The following is a 24,932-nucleotide window of genomic DNA, read 5'->3' as shown; positions in this document are numbered from 1 at the left end:
GTTACAGGGTGAGTGATGACAGGCTAAGTGGACCCCTGAAAACTTGATTGTTCTCCACTGACTTGATTTCTGTTATTACGTGCAGTGAGCCTTGTTGTGGAAGCCAAGAGCAGGAATTACCCCACACCTGAGGTTTTTATCTACGTTAGAGTGTGGAAGAGGATGTGTCTGCTTCGGCCTCCCATTCCTGATGAGCTGCCCCTCAAGTGGGCTTTCCCCATGGCATCGCAATAGGAGGTTCTGCTGCTCCTCACTGAGTCAAAGTCACTTTAAAAAATAACTGCTCTTGCCTGCCACATCATCTCAGTTTTCATCTAACAGATCTGATATGTGGTGGGAAAATACAGTCTAAATTTTGCCACACTTCCATGAAGGGTTTTGACCTGGTGGTGTTTCTCACATAGGAATTCCTTCTTTACAGCTGGATGAAAATTTATCCATTGTTTTCCCTGAAGCCACTTGGTCAAGTCCCCTTCTCAAAAAGGGGCAACTACATGAGCCTGTTTGTAGAGGAGTTGCCTTTGATTTAATGTGGTGAGTCTGATAGAAAAACAGGGGTGTAGAAAATGGTTGGTGCTGTATATTAGGAGAGAAGTTTTCTGCATCTTGTAATCATGCATTGAACACTGCCAAGCATTCTTATTTTATCAGGTAGTTACTGTTGTTTCTGGTGAAATGCACAGCTTGGCTTCTTGTGCAAAGGGAGCCCTTCTTAGGAAGCTGGGACTCCTGCAACATGAGTAACTGATTAGTACCGGATTGCAAGAACTCGTAAAATGATTTGAAGTTGGTTGGAGAAGTAAGAAATAAAACAAGAAACTAGAATGAATTGCAGATGTGCATTGTAGATTTTAAACTGGGAATCCTAAAACCACTTGCCTAAGTTGAACCACATTAAGGGCTTGAGAAACACCAGGTCCATGGGAATCCTGTGCTGCTTGGCTTTGTGTCCAGAAGCCTCTGTATTTCAGGCTAGACACCACATTTTCAGCTAGAGACTGTTTGGGTTCCAAGCAGATTTTTTTCATTTTGTTTTAAGCTAAATTAAAAAAAAAAAAAAAAAGGCAGCCAGGAGAATATTTGGCTTATGTTTCTTTACCAGCTGTTTTTGTTCTCGGAAACTCATTTTAGCTCCTGGTGTGTTTCTTCAATTTGTAGCTTATGAATTGCAGGAGCAGATGATACGCTGCTGAGTGCACCCTCTGTACGGAGCTGTGTGAGAATCGAGCCGCCCTGTGCTGGCCAGGGCAGGCAAACAATCTGTCATTAATTCCTAGAAAGAAGGAGCTTTTGGGTGAAGGTTGCTAGATGAGATCTTGTGACTGAGAAGGTGGCTGCTTTCAAAAAATCTTGCTTTGCAAGAAGGCTTTCATGAGCTTCTTCCATACCTTGAAGTATTGCTGTTCATGGAGCGTGGGCAGTGCCTGCTGCTGTGGGGCCTGTTGCTCTGTTGTGCGCAGAGCAAAGCCTGGAAAAGGCCTGTCCATGGAGCTCTCATTTGCCCCTTCTTCTTTGTCTGCTTTGGGGAAGTTGCTCTGCCCCACTTACCTCGGTTCTGGCTGAAGGGAGGCAGTTCTAGTCTGCAGCCCTGGCCTGGCTTGCCGTGCTCACACCCGGGCGGTCTCCAGTTGCTGCCGCCTCTTCCTCCTCCGACCAGCGTCCTCCAGGGTCTCAGCATCTCCTTTCATGTCCTGCTGCTCAGCCTTGGCACAGTGACACTGTCTCCAGGGTGGGGGCCAAATGCCTCTTCACAGCTCTAAACCCAGAAGTCTGGTTGCATATTTGTTGAGATGCTTCTTATCTCAGCCATTGTTTTGCCTTTCCTGCTTGTTCCCTTGACAACAGCTTTTGATCCAGCTCCACAGGGACTCACCCGTGGAACACCCAAGGATGCATCACGTTGGGGAACAATGCCCTTATCTCCCTGTTACTGCTAATGGCGTCAATGTTATTCCTCATTTGTCTGGTGTGAGAATGAGAGAGAAAAAGGCCGTGTTGGGACCTCTAATGGTGTGAATGGCTGGCTTGTCAGCCAGAGCCCTTTCTGAATCCATTTACAGTTTCTTCTCTTTGATCTCCGCCAGTGCATCTTCCTCTGTAGCTTTAGTTCGTTAAAGCATGTAGTGCTTTATCATCTGCTTAATTCCAAGCACAGTGAGAGTGCTTATGTGCTTGAGCTTGTTCACAGATGTGTTCCTGTCTTGGGACTGGTGTGTGAATGAGGGGCTAGGGGTTGTGGTTTCATTTTAGCAAGGGGTCTAGCTGGGTTTTCCTTCTGAAGAATTATTTTCTAAAGGCATTACTTTTTCTGCACAATTAATTTATGGCATGGTACAATAAAAACATGATTGAGATTTCAAATACAAGTAGCCTAAAATGAGGAAATGTTGGAGTTGGAGATGCCTGCACAACACCAACCTACCACAGTGTGGGTGTGAATTATGACAGTCTTTAATTACATGAACACGTACCAACTTTCCCCCCCCCCCAATAAGTGCTGCTTTTCACAGATGGATGTGCTCTGGACTGTGTAGTTAACACAGTTCTTGTCTGTCAAAGCTCTGCCTCACTTGTCACTGTAACAAGAGGGTGTACTGAGGTGTAGAGGGAACTGAGCCATGTGTTGCATTCCTTACAAAAATCTGAATTCTACTCTTTCTTTCCTCCATTGAGGTCTCATACAGAGGCAGCTGTATTGAAGTTAAGAACACTCAGAGCAATTGTTCAGAGTTTCAATTAAATTATCTGAAGGGAAAAGGTGATGGGACTTGTGAAATAGAGAGGAGTAAGGGTCAGGGGAGCAGGGTTGGTAGAGGAGAGCCGTGATGAGAGAAGCCTCCTTTGCGAGGCAAGAGCCAGGTATAACTACTGTGGAAGATGATCAGTGGATAGAAGAGGAGGTTTAAATGACACAAAATCCCTCCTTCTGCTGTAGTACCTATGATGTGCTTCTCTGCCTAAAATATTTCATAATTTTTCCCACCATCCTGGTTGGGATATTTTAATAAAAGACACTTGATGACAAGCCCATCGGCAGCAGTACCACTGTGTGGTCAAGCTGAATGTCTTAAAAAAAACCCCAAAAACCCCAGACTAACAAACCAAGTTCCTGAGATCTCAAGTCACGTGCCTCATGGTAATGGAAATGTTTTGTCTCCCTCTGTGTTTTAGTTTCCCATCTGAAGGACAGAGTGCACTTGCTCTCTCATCCCATGGCTTCTGGTCCGCGTGCTGCTCTGTGTTCTGGTGCATCACCCTTGGTTTTGGAGGTGGCAACACTGGGGAAGAAGGTGTTTGTAGTTGTTCTTCATCTCATTTTGTTCCTCAGTAAAAACTCCAAATGAACATCCTGGATGTATTTATTTATTTTTAACCCTAATGGTGGTCCCAACACCGCTCCCATTCCTATATCTTCAAGGTGGGAACACTGAAAGCTCAGGATGCTGAGGAGGGCACTGCTGGTGGGATGTGCCATGAGCTGGGTGTTAGCCCAGGCTATAAATGTGTTCAGCCTGGAGGTTCCTCTGTGTAGACTGGGAGGTGGAAGAGGTCTGGAACAGCTCTCTTTGTCTAAAGATCTGTTTAACCAAAGGGGAGGGTTTAAATTAGAATGTTTTACTCAGGAGTTCCCATGAGAGCTGAGCTCTCCCTGGTTTCTGAGCTAGAAAGATGCTGAGTGTTGGTGCTGGTTTTCTCACTTGTGGCTTGAAAGTTGTTTTGAATGCATGTGTCTCACTTCTGATAGTGCATCTAGAATTGCAGTTAACGTTGCCCTGTAATTGCTGTGCTATGGATTAAGTTGGTATCGCTTACGCTGTATTTTATGTTATGTTTCTCTTTTGTTTTCAATTAAATATTTTTATAAGAGCTAAAGAACCCAAACACCGCAGATGTAAGCTTTGAAAAGAATTGCATGTTTTCAGAGTCTTGGGCAATGTGTTTTGTGGGCTTGGTTCTAAATTTCCATCATCTCCTTCTGCCAGCTTGCTGCAGGTGTGTTGGATTCATGATGTGCTGTAGCTGTTTTACATGATGTAAAAACTTGTTAAATGCAACAGCTAAGAATGCAGTGTGTTTTTTTAGAGATAATGTACTTTTTTAAAAGGAAAATCTGATAGGGTGGTTAATTTAAGTCTCTTAAAACAGTTGCAAAAACTATTATTTCTTAATAGAATCACAAACTGGTTTGGGTTGGAAGGGACCTTGAAGATCACCTAGTTCCAACCCCCCTGCATGGGCAGGGACACCTCCCACCAGCCCAGGTTGCTCCAAGCCCCATCCAACCTGACCTTCAACACTGCCAGGGATGGGGCAGCCACAGCTTCCCTGGGCAACCTAGGCCAGTGTCTCATCACCCTCACAGGGAAGAATTGCCTCCTAATGTCTTACCTAAATCTCCCCTCTTCCAGTTTAAAACCATTACCCCTTTTCCTGTCACTAGACACCCTGCGAAAAAGTCCCTTCTGCTTAATTTGGTTTGTTGTTTTTGTTTGTTTATTTGTTGGATTTTGGGATGGTATGTTGGGATGTTTGGATTTTTTGCGGAGGTCATTGCTAGTCCACTCTCTATCATCTTCAGTAAGTCATGGTCAACAGGAGAGGTGCCTGAGGACTGGAGGATAGCAAATGTCACTCCAGTCTACAAGAAGGGCAAGGAGGACCCGGGTAACTATAGACCGGTCAGCCTCACCTCCATCCCTGGAAAGGTGATGGAACAACTTGTCCTTGGCACTATCTCTAGACATATCAAGGAGATGGGGGTCATCAAGAGCAGTCAACATGGTTTTACCAAGGGTAAGTCATGTTTGACTAACCTCATAGCCTTCTATGAGGAAATTACTAGGTGGATAGATGATGGTAGAGCGGTAGATGTGCTCTGTCTTGATTTCAGTAAAGCATTTGATACCGTCTCCCACAGCATCCTTGTAGATAAGTTGATCAAGTATGGGTTTGATGATCAGGCAGTGAGGTGGATCAAGAACTGGTTGAAAGGAAGAAGTCACAGAGTTGTAGTCAATGGGGCAGAATCTAGTTGGAGGCCTGTGACTAGTGGAGTCCCTCAGGGGTCGGTACTGGGACCGGTGTTGTTCAACATCTTCATCAACGACCTGGATGAGGGTACAGAATGTACCCTCAGCAAGTTTGCTGATGACACCAAGCTGGGAGGAGTGGCTGACACACCAGAAGGCTGTGCTGCCATTCAGAGGGACTTAGACAGGCTGGAGACTTGGGCGGGGAAAAACCTGATGAAGTTTAACAAGGGCAAGTGTAGAGTTTTGCATTTGGGGAAGAAAAATGTCATGCACCAGTACAGTACTTCTGACCTGCTGGAGAGCAGTGTGGGTGAAAGGGATCTGGGGGTCCTGGTAGACAGGAGGATGACCATGAGCCAGCAATGTGCCCTTGTGGCTAAGAAGGCCAATGGCATCCTGGGGTGTATTAGAAAGGGTGTGGTTAGTAGGTCAAGAGAGGTTCTCCTCCCCCTCTATTCTGCATTGGTGAGGCCGCATCTGGAGTATTGTGTCCAGTTCTGGGCCCCTCAGTTCAAGAAGGACAGGGAAGTGCTTGAAAGAGTCCAGCGCAGAGCCACAAAGATGATTAAGGGAGAGGAACATCTCCCTTATGAGGAAAGGCTGAGGGAGCTGGGTCTCTTTAGTTTGGAGAAAAGGAGACTAAGGGGGGACCTCATCAATGTTTACAAATACGTAAAGGGTGAGTGTCAAGAAGATGGAGTTAAGCTTTTTTCAGTGATGACCAGTGATAGGACAAGGAGTAATGGATACAAATTGGAGCATAGGAGGTTTAAGGTGAATATCAGAAAAAAATTTTTTACTGTGAGAGTGACAGAGCCCTGGGACAGGCTGCCCAGAGAGGTTGTGGAGTCTCCTTCACTGGAGACATTCAAAACCCGCCTGGACGCCTTCCTGTGTGATGTACTCTAGGTGACCCTGCTCTGGCGGGGGGGTTGGACTAGATGATCTTTTGAGGTCCCTTCCAACCCCTCTGATTTTATGATTCTATGATTCTGTGGTAAATTGTTTAGTAGCATAAGAATATGTATAATTCCCAAATATTTAGCATATTACCTCTTCAGCAAGTCTGTTAGATTCGATCTTCCTTTGTCCCACAAAATCCTATTGCTCTATAGCAAATCCCACAGAACCAAAATGGGGAGACTTTTTTTAATGAATAGCAGCTTGTTGTAATCTTTTAAGTTCAAATTCTCTTCTGTCCAAAACATGTTCTTACTGAGGCTTGGGCAGTTTGAAAAAACTGATGAGCAATTTACTTTTAATTTTTGTCTTGCTAAGCCTGATTATTGCTTTAATTATCCATTGTTACTGTTTGTGACCTTCCACTAGAATTGTTCAGTATGAGTTTAGAAAGATTCCCTCTTTTATGCAAAGAGGGTGTGACTGTGAGGAAATGTTTGTTCAGTTGGGTGGAACAATTTATCTTTCTTGTGCTTTCTTTGTGGGACATTCATCTTCAGCCGAATGTTGCAGGATCACTTCTTGAATTGTTTATCACCTCCAAAAAGAAACCAGTATTTCAGATTTAGTGGATTGAATTGCCTGTTCTGTAAAATCTCCATGTAATTCCATTTACTGACTGGGGTGAAATGCTTGAAGGACAGAGATGCTGTTAGTGCCCAATTTTTAGGAGAAGAAGGAAGAAGTTGGAGGCAAGGGACTGGGCCAACCTCAGCTGCAGAGAAGCTCTGCAATCAAAGCCTCTGGATTGTGCAATGTAGCCATGAGGCAGCAACAGAATGTGCTGTAATGAATAAAGTATTAAATTTGTCACTCCATAAGTTGTAGTTGGTTCATTTCTGCTTTGTATCTTGAGGAGTTAAATTCCTGCATGGTGGAGTCAGGGTTTTGATGTAATGTTGAAAGCAAATGCTGCCAATTTGGAATCCATGGCTTTAGTAATTGGTGATCATACTGCATTATCCATAACAAATGGACACTTCAAATGCTTTATGTTTATAGACTAACTTCCTAATTTAAATGCTTATTTAAAAGCTCTGGTTTAGTGTTTCATTTCTCAGTGACCCTATTGTATTGAGGGATTGAGTTTCCAATCAGAGTCTTTCTAGATGGAAGACAGTGTGGTTTAGGAGCACTGTACTGTCTGAACCAGATGGAAGTGAAAGGCAGCAATGAAAAACACTCTTGGTTGCATAGAAATTATGTGAGGTACACTGGAGGTTAGAAAATATTAAGAATATGGCTGACTAACAACTATTCTGGAAAGCTTCATAGCTGGGAAACTTAACCATTGTGCTACAGACTTGTGCATTATTACTGAAACAATTTTCAGGTGGTCATTTAGTCTAATGCTGATAGTGGATACACTTTGGAAAATGTCTAATATATGAGATTAACCTGTTCAGTAAGAACTACATAGAAACATGAAGGTGCATGTATAATTAAAATATATTTAGTTTCTCAGTTTTAGGTGCCGTTTAGTCTTTAAAAAACTTTAAAAAGTTGCAGTTTTATGTTTTACATTCGTGCAGGGTTTTGAGTGATTTATTTGGGGCAGGGAAGAGGCAAAATAACCAGCGGGTTGGCTTTTTAACAAAGATTTCTGTGCAGTTACTTGATATAGAGATTAGTTGTTGTTTATGTACTTGTGACCAGCAAAAAAAAATATAAATTACGTATTTGAACAAAACAACTTAGATAAAGGTAGTGAAATGGTAAACTACAGAAACCAGTGTATCCTTTTAGACCATGCACATTTGGGAACAGGTTTATATTTCAGCTTCTTAAAGCCATCACCTCTTGTTTTAATCAGTAGCATGCTTGTTGAAAATAAAGCCTCCTGGGGGAGAGAGCAAATGAATAATGTCCCACTTTTCATTAGAATCTCATTAGTTTAGCAGTTATGAGGTATAAATCAAAAAAACATAAGCGAAAACAGCAGTTCCCAAAACACGGAGCTGTTTAGATTCCCACTAATGGATGTCTGGCTCCTTATACTTCATGTCAGGCTGTGATTGGAATTCAGCAGGGTACCGTGAGGTTTTTAGGCTTGGTCTGGTTAGTATGGATAGCTTGAGAAAAATAAATCTGTCTATGGTTCGTGTTCAAAAGTGATTTCTGACTCACGTGGATGTGAGTGGGTGGGAAGTCTGCTCAGCAATGTATTCTCGGGGGTTTGCTTACCCTGTGTGTTTGAGCACGTTTAACTTAGCCTGAAGAAGATGCATTTGTAAAGAATTTCTGCTACGATTGTGAAAAACATGGCTTTTTTGTTTTAACAAAAAGGCTTAATTGAAACTTTTGTCTTGGATGTGTTTTGCAATGCAGTGATTTTAATTTTAGTGAAATATGGATGTTGGGAAACTACAGAGATCTGAAAATGGGCATGAAAAGAAAGGAAATTTAAAATGTGTTTCCTTCACACACAGTTTTTGCAAGCTTATGTTAAATCAGATATTTGCAAAAGCAGAGTGTGATGGTTCATGACTTAAGCAGCTAATAAAACTTGCTGAGGTCGAGATGGGGAGGTGCACTTCTCTCCATGAAGTGGCTTTTAATGGTCTTGAGGGGAAAAAATATCCTGCTGTAATAGAAAAATTGGCTTGATTGCCAAGGCTGACTGTGGTACTGTGCTCTCCAGTTGAGTTCTCCTGAACACAAGCTCTTCTTCATCCTGTGCCACCACTGCTGTTCTCAGTGTCTGTTTCTTCTTGGATGGATGGACTTCTGTGTCCCAGAGGTGCAAATCCCAAAGGAAGGAGTGCTGTGGAACCTGGGGTCAGTCAGCACAGACTCATTTACTGTGAGTGCAGTAATACAAGTAAGGCAGTGTAGGCAGCAAATAACAGGGAGAAAGTGAGGAGATAGAGTCAAATCACTGATACTAATGTCACAGATTCAGAGAGAGCCTTGCATTGATGTCATGGAAGTGTTCAAGGGCAGACTGGATGGGGCTTGGAGCAGCCTGGTCTGGTGGGGTTTTGGGACTAGATGATCTTTAAGGTCACTTCCAATCCAAACCAGTCTGGGATTCTGTGAAATAAATGACTCAAGGAGGAAGCAGATGGCCCTGTGATGGGGCAAGGAGTGAAGCAGATGAAAGCATTCTCCTTTGTTGACTGTACCTGTGGCCTTCTTGTCTGTAGGTCTTGTCTGTGCGTGCTTGTCTGGAACTCAGCCGAGAAAGTGCCAGTTGGTCTGTTGCTGTTTGTTTATTTAAACATCAGACCCATGCAGGCTGCTCTTACCTGGGAGCCTTTTCAAATTAAGGCCTTTAGGATAAAGCTAGACTTTTTTTTTTTTTTGTGGTTGGGTCTGCTGAACCACATGGGATTTGTTATAATATAGTAGATAATGTGTACAGCAGGTCAAGGACAGGAAAATGTCTCTAGTTGAACCAGATTTTATGGAAAATCAGTTCCCCCTTTTAGTATTATAACAAAAAGCCTACGTGTTTCATTGATGTAATACTGAGGGTGTGTGATTTGAAAAAGTGATACCTTCTTTCCTACAAGAAATGAACTTGTGGGGCCCAAACAGATTTAATAGCTGAGATTGGAGGGTGCATGCAAGTCTGTTCAAAATCTGCTGTAATTTGACATGAACTTTGGTTTCCTGCCAACCTGCAAATGTAGGTCAGGAAAAACAGGTACTTGTTTCTAGAACAACTGTTTGATTGCTGTGGTAAAACTCACAGAAGTGTTCTGCTTTTTTTTTTTTTTTTTTTAATATTTGCATTTATTTATAAATCTTTAAATTTATAACGGCAAATGGGTCTTTCCCTTTTTCCACAAGTGCTTAATTCTTTCCATAATGTGTGTTTGGAGATCTGAATGCTCTTTTACTTGGAGAGCAGGAGAGAAAGAAAGTGAAATGCTTGCCAGTTGAAAATGTTTTACATTTTTTACAGCAGTGCAGGCTGCACTAACAAGTGTTTTGAACCCTTCCCTCCAGAGTGCCCTGGGGTGCCGTGTGGCCTCATTAACTTGGCTACTCCAGGAACAGATTGAAAGCTGCTATTTTCATGTATATTGTTTAAAACTTGGCTGCAGTGATGAGGTGGGGAGGGAACACCAGTGAAGGGGAAAAAACAAAAACAGGAGAAAGCAAGAAAATGAGCCTTTAGGCTGATATTGTTAGTTGTTTTGTTACAGATATGGAAATTTTTGTAGTTTTGCTAGGATAACATCATTTTGGCTTTGCTATATTCCATTTGGGATGTCTTCTTTACACTTGCAGAGTTTAACTTGGATTGAGATGAGGAACTTGTTCAGATTTGAGCATGGCTCTATAAATTCTCTCTTGGTGGTAGGTTAAAAATAGAGCAGTTTTGCATATTTTTTCCCCCTGCTGTGGTCTAGATGCGGTGAAAAAAGAAACAGACTTTGTGTTGTACGTGCTGTCTCCTGGGTTTTGTTCTGTCCTGAGCACAGGACACATTGCTGTTGTGTCTCCTTTGGTGGAGCTTAAAGCCAACTGACGGTTCATTCAAGGGAGGGCTGAGTGAAACCAGGCAGATGGACACCTGAACACCTCCATGAGCTCCTCAGGAGGGTGCATGCCATGCTTTGGTATCTCACACTCCTGCTCTGCCAGCCTCCATGGGTCTGTGATAAAGGGAAGTTGTTTCACTCTCCATCTTGGCCCCGAGTAGGGCTCTAGGTAGTCATAGAATTACTGCCTGAAGTGAGCATTTGAGTATGTTGTGAAGGAGCAGGGGAGGGGGTTTCTCCTCAAAGCTGGGCTTTGAGGTGGAGTTTCTCAAGAGAAAAGTTGACCTGCTTGTGCTAAGCCCTTTGTCCTCCACTGTCCCCTGGGTAAAACGGTGCTGTGGGTACTGCGTGGGTGGTTAGTGAAGAGTTTGGTATTCTGGTATTTCTGACAATATAACCAATGATGGATTACTCTGTAGAGGGCCTTGAGCTTTCTTTTGGTGCGCACTGAAGGGTTTTCACATTTGTGTTACTCAGCCTGCCCCTCCCCCTCCTCAGCTGTCATACTGAAATACCACATTTCCTCCTTAGTCAAACCAGCAGATACATACGAATCTCCTGATGTCAAATGAAACTGTGGTTATTGCCAGTTCTGGTTGACAAAGCCATGTGTGGCCATTGTCACCAGAGCACCCTGGAGCAGACTGTCCCAGCCCGTGTCCCCAGAGCTTGGGGAGCAGCACCTGGGAGGGGAGCAGGGGCTGCCACCAACCTGCTCTCTGCTTCTCTCCTGGGAACAAGAGTTCTGCAAAATCTGCATGTTTTGGAAGTGATCCATTGTGGTTTCAGGCTGTTGTATTTGAATAAAAAATTTCAAATACCAGGTAGTTGGAATTTCCTATAGAAAATGTCTAGATTGCTGCTGGTGGTATGAGTAGGACAACAACTACTTTCATGAAGGAGAGCTGAGACAGGGGATGGCTTTTGTCACAATCATGTGTATGGGGTGACAGAGCTGCCACTTCTGCTGCCTGGGGTGACCGAAGTGCATTCACTGACATCTGCTGAGGATGAGTCCCCCCTGCCTCAGGAATCCAGCAAGGGCAGGTACCCACAAGCCCCTGGATTTTGCAACCTACAGAAACACTGTCCTCTTTTCACATGAGAGAGTTTGCCCTCTGTACTTCCTGTTGAACATGGTGTGTCCACACACCAAGCTGCTCTGAGCTGAGCCCTTCTCCTGGGTACCTGGGGCTGGAGATCAGCTTTGAAACTGTGACTTGGAGTTGTTGACGGTTGAGTAACAGTTTCTGCTGCTGTTACTGTGCAGATGTATGAGCAAGCCTGATGCCATCTGATCAAAGCTTTATCATTTGCAAGGTCTCTCTTCACCAATACTGAAGTCAAAAGAGAGCACCTTTCGGTTTAGCATCTTTTGCTGTTTGTAGATCAATATAGTTTGAATTGTCAGTTCTACCCAGGAATTGCTTCTTTTCCCCTCCTGATTGTTCGCTCAGCCCTTCAGAGGCCTGGGGGCTCTTTAATGGCATGGTATCAGATTGATTGGTGGTGTATCTGAGGCGTTATTGTCCTGAGCTTGGCTTCTGATGCTGCGTGCAGCAGCAAGGAATAACAGATGAGCAGGGGCTGCCTGGAGAGCTGGCAGCGCATCCCCCAGCTGCTTAGAAGAATTGGGGGAGAAAAAAAGGAGAAAGGCAGATTATCCCACTATGTTTACAGGGCATCAGTCACACAAACAATGACTGTCCACTTTGACAAGACGATTGTTTAATTAGTTAAGGGTTCGATAAAGAGATGACTGAACATAGAGTACTCTGAAGGCATCTGCCTTTTAGTACAGCAGGCACGTCCTCCGTGCTAGTGCTCTGCTTTTCCTTTTTCCTGCGGAGCACCGGAGGTCTCCAGAGCTCTGTTCCAAGTCTCAGAACTGGTTACTTTGAGCATATTCAACTGAGTTTCTGTTATCTGAGAAACAAAATTATAATTTAGCTGCCTGTGAACTAGCTCTGAGCATTCAGAAAGAATGAGGCAATGCAAGTTGTACTTGGAAAGGGATATTATTTTATGCATGTATTCTGGTACCCTCAGTCCTCTTACTTTTATGGTAAAAGGTATATTCTCTTGCTCCTTTTCCTTTATTTATAATCTGTGTCAAGCATTGCCAGGTTAAAGTCCCTCCCACAGACTCTGAACTGGACCAGAGTAAGAATCTGTGTAAAGACATTATTAATTATGCATAGGTAAGTGAGTGTGAAACAGTGGGATTCATAATGCTTGTTGAGGTGGCCATAAGTACAGTATCACACTGGCTTTGTCTTGCTTCTGAATTTGAGACCATAAAATCCAATTTGAAATACAGAAATAATGAAGAGAGAGTGAATTCAAGCAGTATGTTGAGATGTTGGTGTTAGCACTGATTCTGGGCTGTATATGTTCTTCAACTCTAGGAGTGTATAGAAATCAAATCAATACTCAGTACTTTTTAGTGTTACATCTTAGCCATGAAATAATGCACATTTAACATCCTGCTGCACTTGCAGTGGTATGCTTGTTTAAAAATTTGCGTCTGCCTTTGTAAACTAATAGTGACCAATAATTACACACAATACATTCTGTGTAACAAGAAATAATGTTGTAGCAAATATGACTTTCTTTATGGAAGGTCCCTAAAATTGTCATGTCGCTGTATCACACTCTTAGGCCAACACTTAGAAGTGGCTTATTTCTTAGTGGTTAGTATTTTTAAGTTTCAAGCCTCCTGGTTTGTTGCTGGTTTTTGGTTTTGGTTTTTTTTTTTTGGTTGTTCGGGTTTTTTTTGGTTTTTTGTTTTTTTCTTGGATGCTTTTCATTCTCTGTAGTGTTTTGTGACCACACAAATACTTCTCATCTATCAGAGAGTGTGTGTCATTAGATGTTCAATCACAGCCAGAGCCAGTATGTATCCAGCATTTTAAATTCACGGGGGGATCGTGCATCAGGATTAACTGCTGACAGACTGCCTCTGTGTCTTGCAGTTATTGATCTTTCCAAGCTTCCTCTTTGTTTGCTGAGTGTGACAAAGTCGGTAGGCAGTGCCATGCGTCAGCATCCTTCCTCCTCCGAGCAGGGGAAGACAATGCATCCAGCATCCCCGGAGGGGGAAGCGCCGATAAAGCTGCAAATGCTGATTTCAGCCCAGGTCAGAAATGCTGTGGGCTCAGGTACCACTATTCATTTTCTCAGTGTTCCTTTCTTAAAATGGCTGGGCTGTGAGTTAGCCCCAACCTGCAAGAAATGAGCTGTTAGTGCCTTTCTTAAGATTAACTAAAATGTACAAACATAGATCTTATCTGGACACAGACCCTGTGCCTCTTGGGGCCTCTTTCTGCTCCTCCGTCCCGCCCCAGCGGCTCTCGCTGCTGCCTGATGCTGGGCAGGAGACAGCCAGGCCTTCACAGCTGACACCTGCTGCTCACAAGGCTCACTGAAGTTTGTGGAGCCCCATATTAGTGCCTTGCTGCATTTCCCTTATATCTTCCTAGAGGGATGCACAGCATTGTAATATATTTTTCCTCCCAATAAATATCAATTACCACCGATGAACAGCTTTCTCCTGCTGCACCCCCGTGGTGTCTGGGTCAGGATGCTGTTGGCCCAGGCTGTTTCTGTCTTCCTGTTTTCCACAAATTCTTGAGCTAAAGGAGCTGGCAAACATACCTTGAAAGAAATTCAGGTCGAGTATCTCATCAGCACAGGATGCTGCTTCATGCTTTCATACCAATGAAGGTCAAGCTTCTCTTCAGTAGGACGTGCCAACTTCACCACCCACAACTTTGACAAAGGCTATTGTTTCAGCATTTGAAGTGATTAATAATTTTTAGGACATTGCAATTCTCCATTTGCAGCACGTCACCTCAGATTTCCTTTTTGTTTCCCAGAAGGCTTTGGAGAAGCTCTGGGACACGGTGAGAAGCTTTTGTGTGATCAGACTTACCTGCGTGGAGGGGCAATGTTGCAGTTCATCCTGAAGTGCATTGTGCCCATCATGTGAACAAAGCTAGTGGTTTCCTCAGTCTGCAGCATGTTATCCACTTGAGATTGGAAAATCACACTTCTCAGGAGTTTTTTTTTAATGAAGATTCAGAGGGATGTGTTTTGAAGTGGTACACCTTGGGCAGTTCCTCTACTTCTGCCCCTTGCAGCAGTGCCCTATTGTAGAGTTTCTTGTTTTTTAACCAGATCATGTTTTCCTTGGCCACCATCAGGCTGTGAGAAATTTCCTCTCTGATAACAAGTTTAAATAACAACTTTCCTGCATCTTATTCCCATCGTTAGCCTGGTAGAAGTCTCCGAAGAGATGAAGAATACATGGGGAGAGCACAAGCAGCATTGTTGCCTGTCTTTTCAGCTAGCACCTTTCTTGTTTAGCAAGCCCCTTTCCTGTTTTCTGTTCCTCAGTGGGACACCCTGCAGGGAGAGCAGTGTTCATGTCTCCCTGTCTTGCTCTGTGCTGCACCTACTGCTGGGCACTAGATAAAGGAGACCTTGCTCTGCTGCTCAGGTAGTAAACATGAGCAGTAAATAGTCGAGTGCATTTCTAGCTTCTCATCACACTCTGACAGCAGCACTCAAAGCTGGAGTGAACCATTTTGGTGCCTGGATTGTTGTCTCATGTTGGGTTCAGGAATTGTCGGTGTGATGGTGGCAGCAGCAGGGTTATGGGCATCTGCCCTCATTTATTTTGTGTAAAGCTTGACCTGTCAAAGTCCACCAGTTAGTGTCTGCAGGGAGGCTGAGATGTCTTCCACTGACACAAGGGAGTGAGGGAGCTTCTTCTCTGAGCTTGTAAATGCTTTCTGCTGAGTACTTTTCTGAAAAGAGCATGCAGGGAAAACAAAGCCAGGATAAATAGTTAAGTAATGTCACTTCCTGTCTTCCCCGTGTGGAGGGCTGTTAAGGCACAAAAGTGGAGGAAGGGATGATATTAGGATCATTCCTACCAACTTTAAGACAGTTTAAAAAACTTCCAAGAAAGTGCATGGCCTAGGAAAGAGATGCAGTGCAAGCAATGGCACAGCAAGCACCCCTGCTGGGACTGGCACCAGCGCTTCTGCCAGCGTGCATCTTCAGACCCGCGCTGGTCCTGCACAGTGTGCAGCATCTTGGGGGCTGAAGAAGGAACCTGAAGAACTGATCTCTCTGCAGCTGATACATGCATCATTTCTGCTGGTTTTGATCAGACTGTGCAGCATCCTCATCTTTTCACTGAGCACAGTAAGCAGGGTTCCCACAGCATCACCTCATGGTGCCTACAAGAGGTGTGGCAGTGGTGCTGGCTGAGTTAGGCTAACAAAGGAGAAGTCATGGTTCCCTATTAGTTTGCTTTTCAGACCCTGCAATTTCTGGCAGGCATCTGCAGATTCATGGAGTGGAGAGCTTTGCAGGAGGGCACTACAGGGTGAGATCTCTCTCCACTTTGATCAAGTGTGGACTTGTGTGTACATAACGCTTAATGAGAGAGGTGCTTTATGGCATTGTGGCAAAGCAGTGCAGATGCACACTGTCTTGATGTAGCTAACTTGCTGCCCTGTGAACAAGTGAACTAGATTATAACATCCCAGATCAGACATGGCATTTCATGTTGAAAAGAGAAGGAATCCCAATCTTTCCAGTGGTTACCCACAGCTTTGTTGTTGCACTTTGAATTTGTTGCCAGTTGTTCAGATGCCAAATCATTTGGCAGACATAAATCAGATATTCCTGCCCATGCCTAAAGGGGAATAATATGTTAGTTCTAACATTTGTATTATTTTATGGGTAGATTCATCATTACTTTAAGGTCTTTCAAAAGGTGGTTAAAATTATGCATAAACTGTAGCACTTTCTGAGAAATTACACCATGATTATTGCAACTTTAACTGCAGGTAATAAATCATACTGAGAAAAATACATGCCTTTCAGGTTCATAATATTGTTTGTGGACATGCAAGAGTCCAAAAGCTGGCTAATGCAACATTTTTCTCAACTTCTTCTGAAGATAATGGTAGAGACTTCTGGAAATATTTTGATCTGATCGAAGCAGACAGTTTCACAGTGACCGTGCTTGGTGCTGCTCAAAAGATCTCTGAAAATTTTCCTGAGCCTTTGAACTTGGGTGCTCTGTTCCATCTCTGATATGGTCTGACCCATTTGTTGGGTGGTGATGCAGGAGGAGGCTGGAAGGTAAAGCCCTTTCCTGTTCATCTTAAGAACCAAAGGGCAATGAGAAGGTTATTGAAGATCCATCTTTCAGTCATATGGAAAAACCTGGCTTCCTACTCAAGAGTGGTTTCTTGATGCTGGCCTTCCAGGAGTGCTGTGAGGAGAACAGAACACTGACTTCAAGCTTTCCTTTGTTTTGGACAACATCATCTCCCACAAACTTGATCACAAACCAAGGTCCCGTGTGAAAGCTGTTTATGCCACCAAAGACAACCTTGTTAATCCTACTTATCACTTAATCACTGCATTCAGAGCCTGCTTTCTGGGCAAGACCTTCTCCAAGCTTATTCAGATAAAAAAGTGAGGAAGAGCTCTCCCCAAAGGAGTTTTGAAGGCACCTTCTTATCAGGCATGGTCTAGATAACACTGATGAGGCTTTGGAAGAGATCAAAATTCAGTGCACAGTGTGTGGTGAATAATGTGACTTAGCCTTGGTCTGACTTTGTGGGATTTGACATTATCCCTGCTTGTTGTTTCTTCTGCTGTGCTACAAGCGTGAAGAAGCCTATGAGGAGAATGTGGTGGAGTTACTGGCTTCATGCTCTAAAAGCTTGACAAAGGCTCAGTTGACTTTGATGACTAGGCTTAATTGACCTAGATGTCATGTGGTGATGGCAGTGAAAAGGAAACTTTTTCAGAAAGAAACAGTGAGAACCCCTACCCCAAAGGTTTGGTAGGAGGGTGACAGACCCTTAGGTACCAACAGGTGGACTTGGTCAGGACAGAGATCTTCTCAGAGAGTGGGTAAACAAGGCCAAGCCAGTAACTGGTCTTAATTTATGCTTCCCACAGTGGCCAGGTTCTTCAGCCACAGCAAAGCCAGGGTCTCCTCCAGCTTTACAGTTGTTACTAGATGTTGGCATTTGATCTCTCATTGCTGCAGCTCTTGCCTCTCTATCCCCCATGTCATCCAGTGTTCCTCCCTCCTTGCTGCCTTCTGTCACAGCATTGCACAAAGATGATACTCCCTGAAGGAGATGGGAGGACCCACAGGTAATGATGTGGGTAAAAGACAAACAGAAATAAGAGGCAAAACTTAGAACAGGTAGCTTCTTGTTGACAAGGTGTATCAGATCTCAGGTGAGAAAAAATGATAAAGAAAATCTAGGTCAAACCCACTAAAATAACATGGGATTTAAAATGCCAGTAGCTTATGGGACTCCGGAATTCTGAAGATGTTGGCGAGATGTAATAGCAGTGTCCTTGGGAGCTTGCAAAGGAGCTTGCTCAGAAAGTTGAGTGTTGCCTGAAACCTGTGTGAGCTGCAGAGCTGCTGGCTCGGGGCTGGGCAGCCTGCATGTGACTCCAGATGAGGACAGGAGATGAAGAGCTGCAGACATCTGGTATCTGAGGGATTTGCTAAGAGCAGGGATAACAGAGGAAATGTTGAGTTGAGAGGAAATCCTTGGATTATTCTGCTTTGATTTCAGTAGGGTTCAGACATGGTCTGGAGTGAAAGTAATCAAGGAGAAACCAAAAGGGCAGAATTTAAGCTCCTTTGAGTGAATAGAAAGGGGAGGTGAGCAAGGGAAGCAGATCAAGGTGGAGAAAATATACTGGATTGCTGAAATTACTCATCCATTCTGTAAAGGCTCATGCATTCAGTGTTGTGTCTATAGCTAGAGCTATTCAAGCAGAGCCCTTAGGAGAAGAAAAGCTTCAAGTCTTTAAGAAGAAAAAAAAATATAAGATGGTTTTATCAAAGACAAACTTTTATCCCTCCCCAAAATGCTATGATTGTTAAAATTGTGTCTGTTTTGGCTGGGAGTTTGCTGGAGCATCTGTCAGTCAGGAAGGGACTGTTGTCACTGCACTTCTACCAACATAATGGCACTTCCAAAACTTTCTAGTCTAGAGTCTCTCTTCCTGATCACCTGTGAGCAACCCCCAAAGTGAAGTTTTCAGCAGGAGGTAAGAGTTGAGATCCTGTTCCTGCATGCATGGATGATCTGTGTGTGTTGGTGCTTTGACTCATGTCTGCTGGCCAAACAGCTGCAGGAACTCAGGAGATGACTGTCCCCCCCTGTTTATTAGCGCTGCGGAAGAAATGTGTCCTTGCATCGCAGTTTCTCTAGCCCAGAGCCCAGCAGTTCTGCACAAATACTTTCACCCGCTGTTCACATTAACATGCCACAACTGAGAGGCTGTGCAGGCTCCCAGCCAGCTGTGCTGTCTCCTGGCAGAGCAAGGTGGGGCAAACAGCTGGCAAGAGCAGTGTCTTCAGCTGCAGCTCCCTGTGCCAGGGCCTGACAGAGCCTCGCAGAAGTGTGGGGCACTGGAGGATGGTTAATCCATCTTAAAAAAAGAAAATGCTTGAGTTTATACAAGATGGTAAAGCTTCCTCAGCCAGCCAGGGGTGAATGTTCAAATGCTCTCTGGCTCCCAGACAGATTCACAATGCCGAGTTCGTTGCTTAACAGTGGTTCCTGAACTTGGAGTCAAATTGCTGGGAAGCAGACAAAGGGCCTGAAGAAGACAAAATGAAACAGCCTTGGCTCTGTTTTGGGAAGTGATGAAGTCACAGATGGAGTCCCCAGTGGTGTTGTGCTTACAGTGTTAACACAGGACTATTCTAGGGTTGGAAAAAAGAAAGCAAAGTAAGCTTGTTTTTAATTTGAGAGAGCTCAAGAGGTACTGAATTGTCAGCATTAAAAGTAACCACACTTTCTCCTAGGATGAAGGATTTACATGTTACTGTTACAATCATCTTGATTCTTTAGTCTCCTGGCTTGTTTAAGTTGGTTTTTTTGTGTGTGGTTTTTTTTGTGGGTTTTTTTCATAGCAACTTTCAGTAGTGACCAACGAATAGGAACTAATTTTGTAAAGAGTATTCACCCTGACCTCTTGTTCTATTTACTGAGAACTTTTTTTTACACTTTTGTTTCTGGTTGAAATTCTGCATTGCAGGTTTCCAAAGCTTTCTTAGTTTCTATTAAGGTGCTGGTTTGGAGGTGTAATGATCCTTTGGGATTCTTTCTAATGAAGTGAAGATCCTTTGGGTAGGCTAAATACAACCCGTGTGTGTTTGAAGTAGCATTTAGATTGACCTGGTGTATGTGCCTGTTCACCCTGTGAGCTGCCTCTTGCTCTGCTCTGCGTGCCCTGAGTGCTGGCCTCGTTCTTCTGGCCTTTCCTTCACACGGATAAAGAAAGAACAAGAAGCAGAAAAATGCAGACAGTAACAAGGCTGAAAACCTATCTCTAAAGTTAACACATCTCAGCAGATTAGGTTTCTGTTTTGCTGTTGCCTTTACACAGAACGTTCCCTGTTCTCCATGCTCATTGTTCCACAGGAATCTTAAAGTGCAACAGAGCAGGGTCAAGATGTGTCGTGTTCCTGATTCCGCTGAGCAAACCCCTTCACTTCTGGTGTCTGCTCAGTACAGAGGGTCTGGGCTCCCCTGATCACATTCAAACATCTCTGTGTATCCATGTGCCTTTGTGTGTGACACTGTGCATTGGACACAGGGCAGGATTGGTGCTGGGGTACGTGTGTGACACACGAAAGGTGTGTTGAGGGGATGTCTTCACTTCATCGGTGCCAGGAAGGGGGTGGCACAGAGGTCCCCTGCCAGGCACAGCTCTGACTCCCACTGCTGCTGTTCTTCCACCCCTGGGTCCTCCTGCCCAGTTCAGCGACACGGAGGGATCCCGATGCTACAGATGCTGTGTGACAAGTGTGGGGTGGGGACTGTGGAGTGGGACTGGAAGGGTTTCAATGGTTCCTTTCCAGGGTTGATAGACCTGTTTATCCCCAGCTGATACCCTAGCAAGAACATTGTGTTTTGATTGCACCTTTCATTCCCCAAATTGCTGCTGGAGTTTAGGTCACCTCCCTGGTACATACCGGTTCAGAAAGAAGGGAGAGGATAGATGCTGCTTCAAGGTGCTGGGGGTCGTTGGTGGGTGGAAAGGATGAGACATACAAAGGAATTTTAGGTAACACCAGGGTAGGAGTGCAGGGCACCTTCTCTTACATGGAATGCTCCACTACTGGAGGGCACCAAGGGGAAGAAGGGGCATCTGTGATTACTATAATTTGACAGAAATATCTGGCCAATCAACACAATAAAATAAATATCAAATTATGAAATGTTCATCTAGAAAAAGAGTTGTGGTTTACGTTTACAGAGCAGCCTGAGATTTCTCTGAGGGTCTCGCAGGTACAGGGCATGTCGGTGGAGGTTTGTCAGCAGAGGGTGCCAGAGACCATCAAACAACCTCACTGTCCTTCAGCCTCCGAAGGGAAAAGCAGGTGTGAACCACAGCACCTTGTGTACTCGAGCCAGCATCTTTTCGTGGAGCTGGAGCACCATGAGAGAACCACGTCGGAGAGAAGAATAAACATCCTCACTTTAGTGGTGCTGGTTATTTCCAGGAGGAGTTTTCCAAGAGCCTGGATGTGATTGAGGCGCTAGAAGTGTGGGTTGAGCAGGGAGACCTTGGTCTGTGAGGTGGTGCCTATTTGTGTTGCTGGCAGAACAGGAGGACTTGACACATACTTCAAGAAGGTGGGGAGAAGTAAGAAGAGGCAGCGATCAGCAGCTGTAGGCCTAGGCTTGGATGTGTTGTCAAGCTTGTATCTGTGTCCTGGCAGCTTGCAGGAGCCTCTTGGTGGGAGCGGAGATTTACAGGTGGTGAGGGATGTCCTTCGGGAGCCTTTAGAAGATGCTCAGAGCCAGCAGTGTGGTGACAGAGGAGGCCCCTGCCAGGCTTCTTTTCTTCTCTTGGTGCAATACTCCTAGATGCTCTGTTGCAATTAGCTTCCAGGAAGGCAGATAGCAGACTGTCTCCTGGGTAGCTCTGGAGGTTGCTGGAATGCTTAGGGATCATGAGAAGTATTTCTTTTGTCTAACCTGTCCGTGACTCCTCAGAGGTACAATGTTAAAGGGCAAGTGGTATTGTTGCCAAATGCCCCAACAGGCAAATACCCTGTGCGTGTGCCTGGGCTGCTCTCCTCTGACCCCTACATCCCTTAGGAGTCCTGCTGTCCCTCCAACAGGAAAGATTTGGGGCAGAAATCACGGAAGCATCGTATTTAAAGGTCTCCTGGGCTTTGGACTGAAGACCAAGGTGTGATGCTTTTTTTTCTTTTTTTTTTTTTTTTCCTTCTCCTTTGGGAAGGAGTACTCATCCCACCGCAAGAGGTCCTATTAGATTGTTCCTGCCCGCCCTCTGGAATGACTCTCCTCACTGCAGATGAAATCACAGAATCATAGAATGATTAAGGTTGGAAGGGATCTTAAAGATCATCCAGTTCCAACACCCCTGCCATGAGCAGGGAACCCAACCACTAGACCAGGTTGCACAAAACCTCATCCAACCTGTCCTTAAAAATCTCCAGGGATGGGGCATCAACAACCTCCCTGGGCAATTCATTCCAGTTCCTCAGCATCCTTATAGTGAAGAATTTCTTCCTAATATCTAACCTAAATCTCCACTCTCTCGGTTTAAAACCATTACCCTTTGTCCTAGCACTATCATCTCTGATGAAAAGTCCCTCCCCATCTTTCCTGGAGCCCCTTTCAAGTACTGGAAGGTGCTCTAAGGTCTCCCTGGAGCCTTCTATTCCCCAGGCTGAACAGCCCCAACTCTCTCAGCCTGTCTTCATAGCAGAGCTGCTCCAGGCCTTTGATCACCTTGGTGGCCCTTCTCTGGACCCTTTCCAACAGGTCTGTATCTTTCTTGTGCTGAGGGCACCAGAGCTGTATACAGCACTCCAGGTGGGGTCTCACCAGAGCAGAGTAGAGCGGCAGAATCCCCTCCCTGGCCCTGCTGGCCACACTTCTTGTGATGCAGCCCAGGGATGCGTTGGCCTCTGGGCTCCAGCGCACACTGGCAGCTCGTGTCCAGCTTTTAATCTCCTCCCACCCTGAAGTCCTTCTCCTCAGGGCTGCTCTCCAGCCATTCTTCCCCCAGCCTGTATTTGTGCCTGGAGTTGCGCCGACCCAGGTGCAGGACCTTGCAGTTAGTAGTAATTTCATAAAAATTCCATTAAACAGAAGCAAAGAAAGAGGGATCTTCTTAGAATGAACGCAAATAAAATTTAGGGCATGTAGTGATGGGACAAGGGGTAATGGTTTCAAACTGGAAGAGGGGAGATTGAGATGAGGTATTAGGAAGGAATTCTTTAGTGTGAGGGTGGTGAGACACTGGCAGAAGTTGCCCAGGGAGTTTGTTGATGCCTCATTTCTGCAAGTGTCCAAGGGCAGGTTGGATGGGGCTTGGAGCGAGCTGTCTGGTGGGAGGTGTCCCTGCCCGTGCAGGGGGGGTTGAAATAGATGATCTTTAAGATCCCTTCCAACCCAAACCAGTCTGGGGTTCTAAAAGGATTTGATGCAGCAGGGTCTGGTCTCCTCGTGGCTCATTCCCAGCCACACACTCGAGCTCTTGCTTCTGTTGTGCCCATGTTGAGGCTAGTGCCTGCAGCCCAGTACAGATGGGAGCTCAGTGGTGTGGTCTGGGGAGCCCAGCTTGCTGACCCCAGGGCTCCTGAGTTGGGTTCGAGTTCAGGATCCAAAATCTGTAAAAGTCAATTAAAAGCCACCCATGGTCTTCAGATAATGCTTTTGTTAGGAATTCCAGGACCAAATCTCCTTCACCCCTACTCCTAACTCATTTTTCTTCTGTAGAGGGATCAGTAATGCTGGGTATCTTCTGCTGCATGTGCCTGCATGTTAGCAACAAAGCAAAAAAAGTCTGGTTGCAAAAATGTGTGATAGGCTTAAAAATGACAGTATGGAGAAGACTACAAATAAACATTGCTTCCTAGTATTTGCCTTCTTGTTTCTAAAACTTTAAGTTACTCTCACTTCACATTTTCAAATCTTTTTCCATAACCAAGCAGAACAGAAACCTACTTTTTTGTTTTAGTGATGTTTCCTGAGGAGGTACAAGATTTTTAATAGTCTCTTCACCCAGCTGCTGGGCTTTAGGGAAGGCACCAGCTCTGGCAGGGCTTGAGGTCATGGCAGAGGAGCTGACCCTGCAGAGAGTTGGTGAACTAGCAGGAGAGAGATCTACTGCTTTTCAAGTGTGGCTCCAAAGCTGAGGGTTCAGGAGTCTCTTGTCCACTCTAGCCCTGTGGTGGTCCTGCTTGAACTGATGGGAACCAAAAGGGAACCAGAGGCCCCCAGTTCCCTGTCTCGCTGTGGCCTCAGCTGGTACTGAGGACACAGGACTGTGAACTGTGTTTACCCCAGCAGGTGAAAAAGCCTCCCCATCCATCTGGATGTCACCTCACCTTTGGGGCAGTTACGAGCTGCAGGCAGGGAGGTGTCAAACATCTGCTAGACATTGATTCTTTTTGCTTCAGACCATGTGCCCAACCTTTTTACAAGGGCATGTAGTGATAGGATGAGGGGGAACAGCTTCAGACTGGAAGAGGGGAGATTTAGATTGGATATTAGGAAGAAATTTTTCACTGTGAGTGTGGTGAGACACTGGAACAGGTTGTCCAGGGAAGCTGTGGCTGCTCTGTCCTTGGATGTGTTCATGGATGGGGCTTGGAGCAACCTGGTCTAGTGGGGGGTGTCCCTGCCCATGCAGGGGGGTTGGGGCTGGATGATATTTAAGGTTCCTCCAACCCCAAAAGCAGTCTGTTATTCTGTAATTATTCTGGATGACTGGGTACAATCATTAGCTCATTTTACTTAAATATGCATGGCACTAGTCCCTAAGTCAAGAGTGCCCACACCTGCACTGGAAAAAAATCCTAAGTCCTTGGAGAAGCTGTTTGGCAGCTCTTTGCAGAAGCTTTTTTCTTTAGCTGGGTTTCTCTCCTCACTGGGTTATGCTTCAGACCAAGAAGATGACCTGTACTCAGCACTGGTGAGGCCACACCTGGAGTATTTGGTCCAATTTTGGGCGCCTCAATTCAAGGGAGATCTCGAGGTGTGGGAGTGAGGACAGAGGAGGGCAAGGAAGCTGGTGAAGGGCCTAGAGAATAAATCTGATGAAGAAGGCTTGAAGGAGCCGGGAATGTTTAGTGTGAGGAAGAGGAGGCTGAGGGGAGACCTCATCAGTCTCTACAGCTACCTGAAAGGTCATTGTAGAGAGGTTGGTGCTGGTCTCTTCTCACAGGTCATTAGTGACAGAACAAGAGGGAAGGGCTTCAAGCTGCACCAGGGCAGGTTCAGACTGGACATTAGGAACAATTTTAACAGCAAGAGTGGTCAGACCCTGGAACAGGCTGCCCAGGGAGGTGGTGGAGTCACCATCCCTGGATGTGTTCAAGGGTTGTTTG

The 24,932-nt window shown here is 45.0% G+C and overlaps 1 protein-coding gene across 10 annotated transcripts in view; it reads left to right on the top strand.

Annotated features, from left to right (window-relative positions):
• The window catches only part of EXD3 (exonuclease 3'-5' domain containing 3), a 286,268-nt gene that overhangs the window by 38,370 nt on the left and 222,966 nt on the right, over positions 1–24,932 (top strand). For 2 of the 10 annotated variants that reach the window (XM_051636480.1, XM_051636481.1), the window contains one exon: positions 3,172–3,290. The exons of the other annotated variants lie outside the window; for them this stretch is intronic. The gene's annotated coding sequence lies outside the window, so the exon portion shown is untranslated. The remainder of the gene's footprint in view (positions 1–3,171; positions 3,291–24,932) is intronic. 10 annotated transcript variants of the gene reach the window in all.

This window comes from Apus apus, chromosome 19 (assembly GCF_020740795.1).
Source record: "Apus apus isolate bApuApu2 chromosome 19, bApuApu2.pri.cur, whole genome shotgun sequence".
In the NCBI taxonomy this organism is placed as follows: Eukaryota; Metazoa; Chordata; class Aves; order Apodiformes; family Apodidae; genus Apus; species Apus apus.
This window is presented reverse-complemented; position numbering and strand designations above follow the sequence as displayed.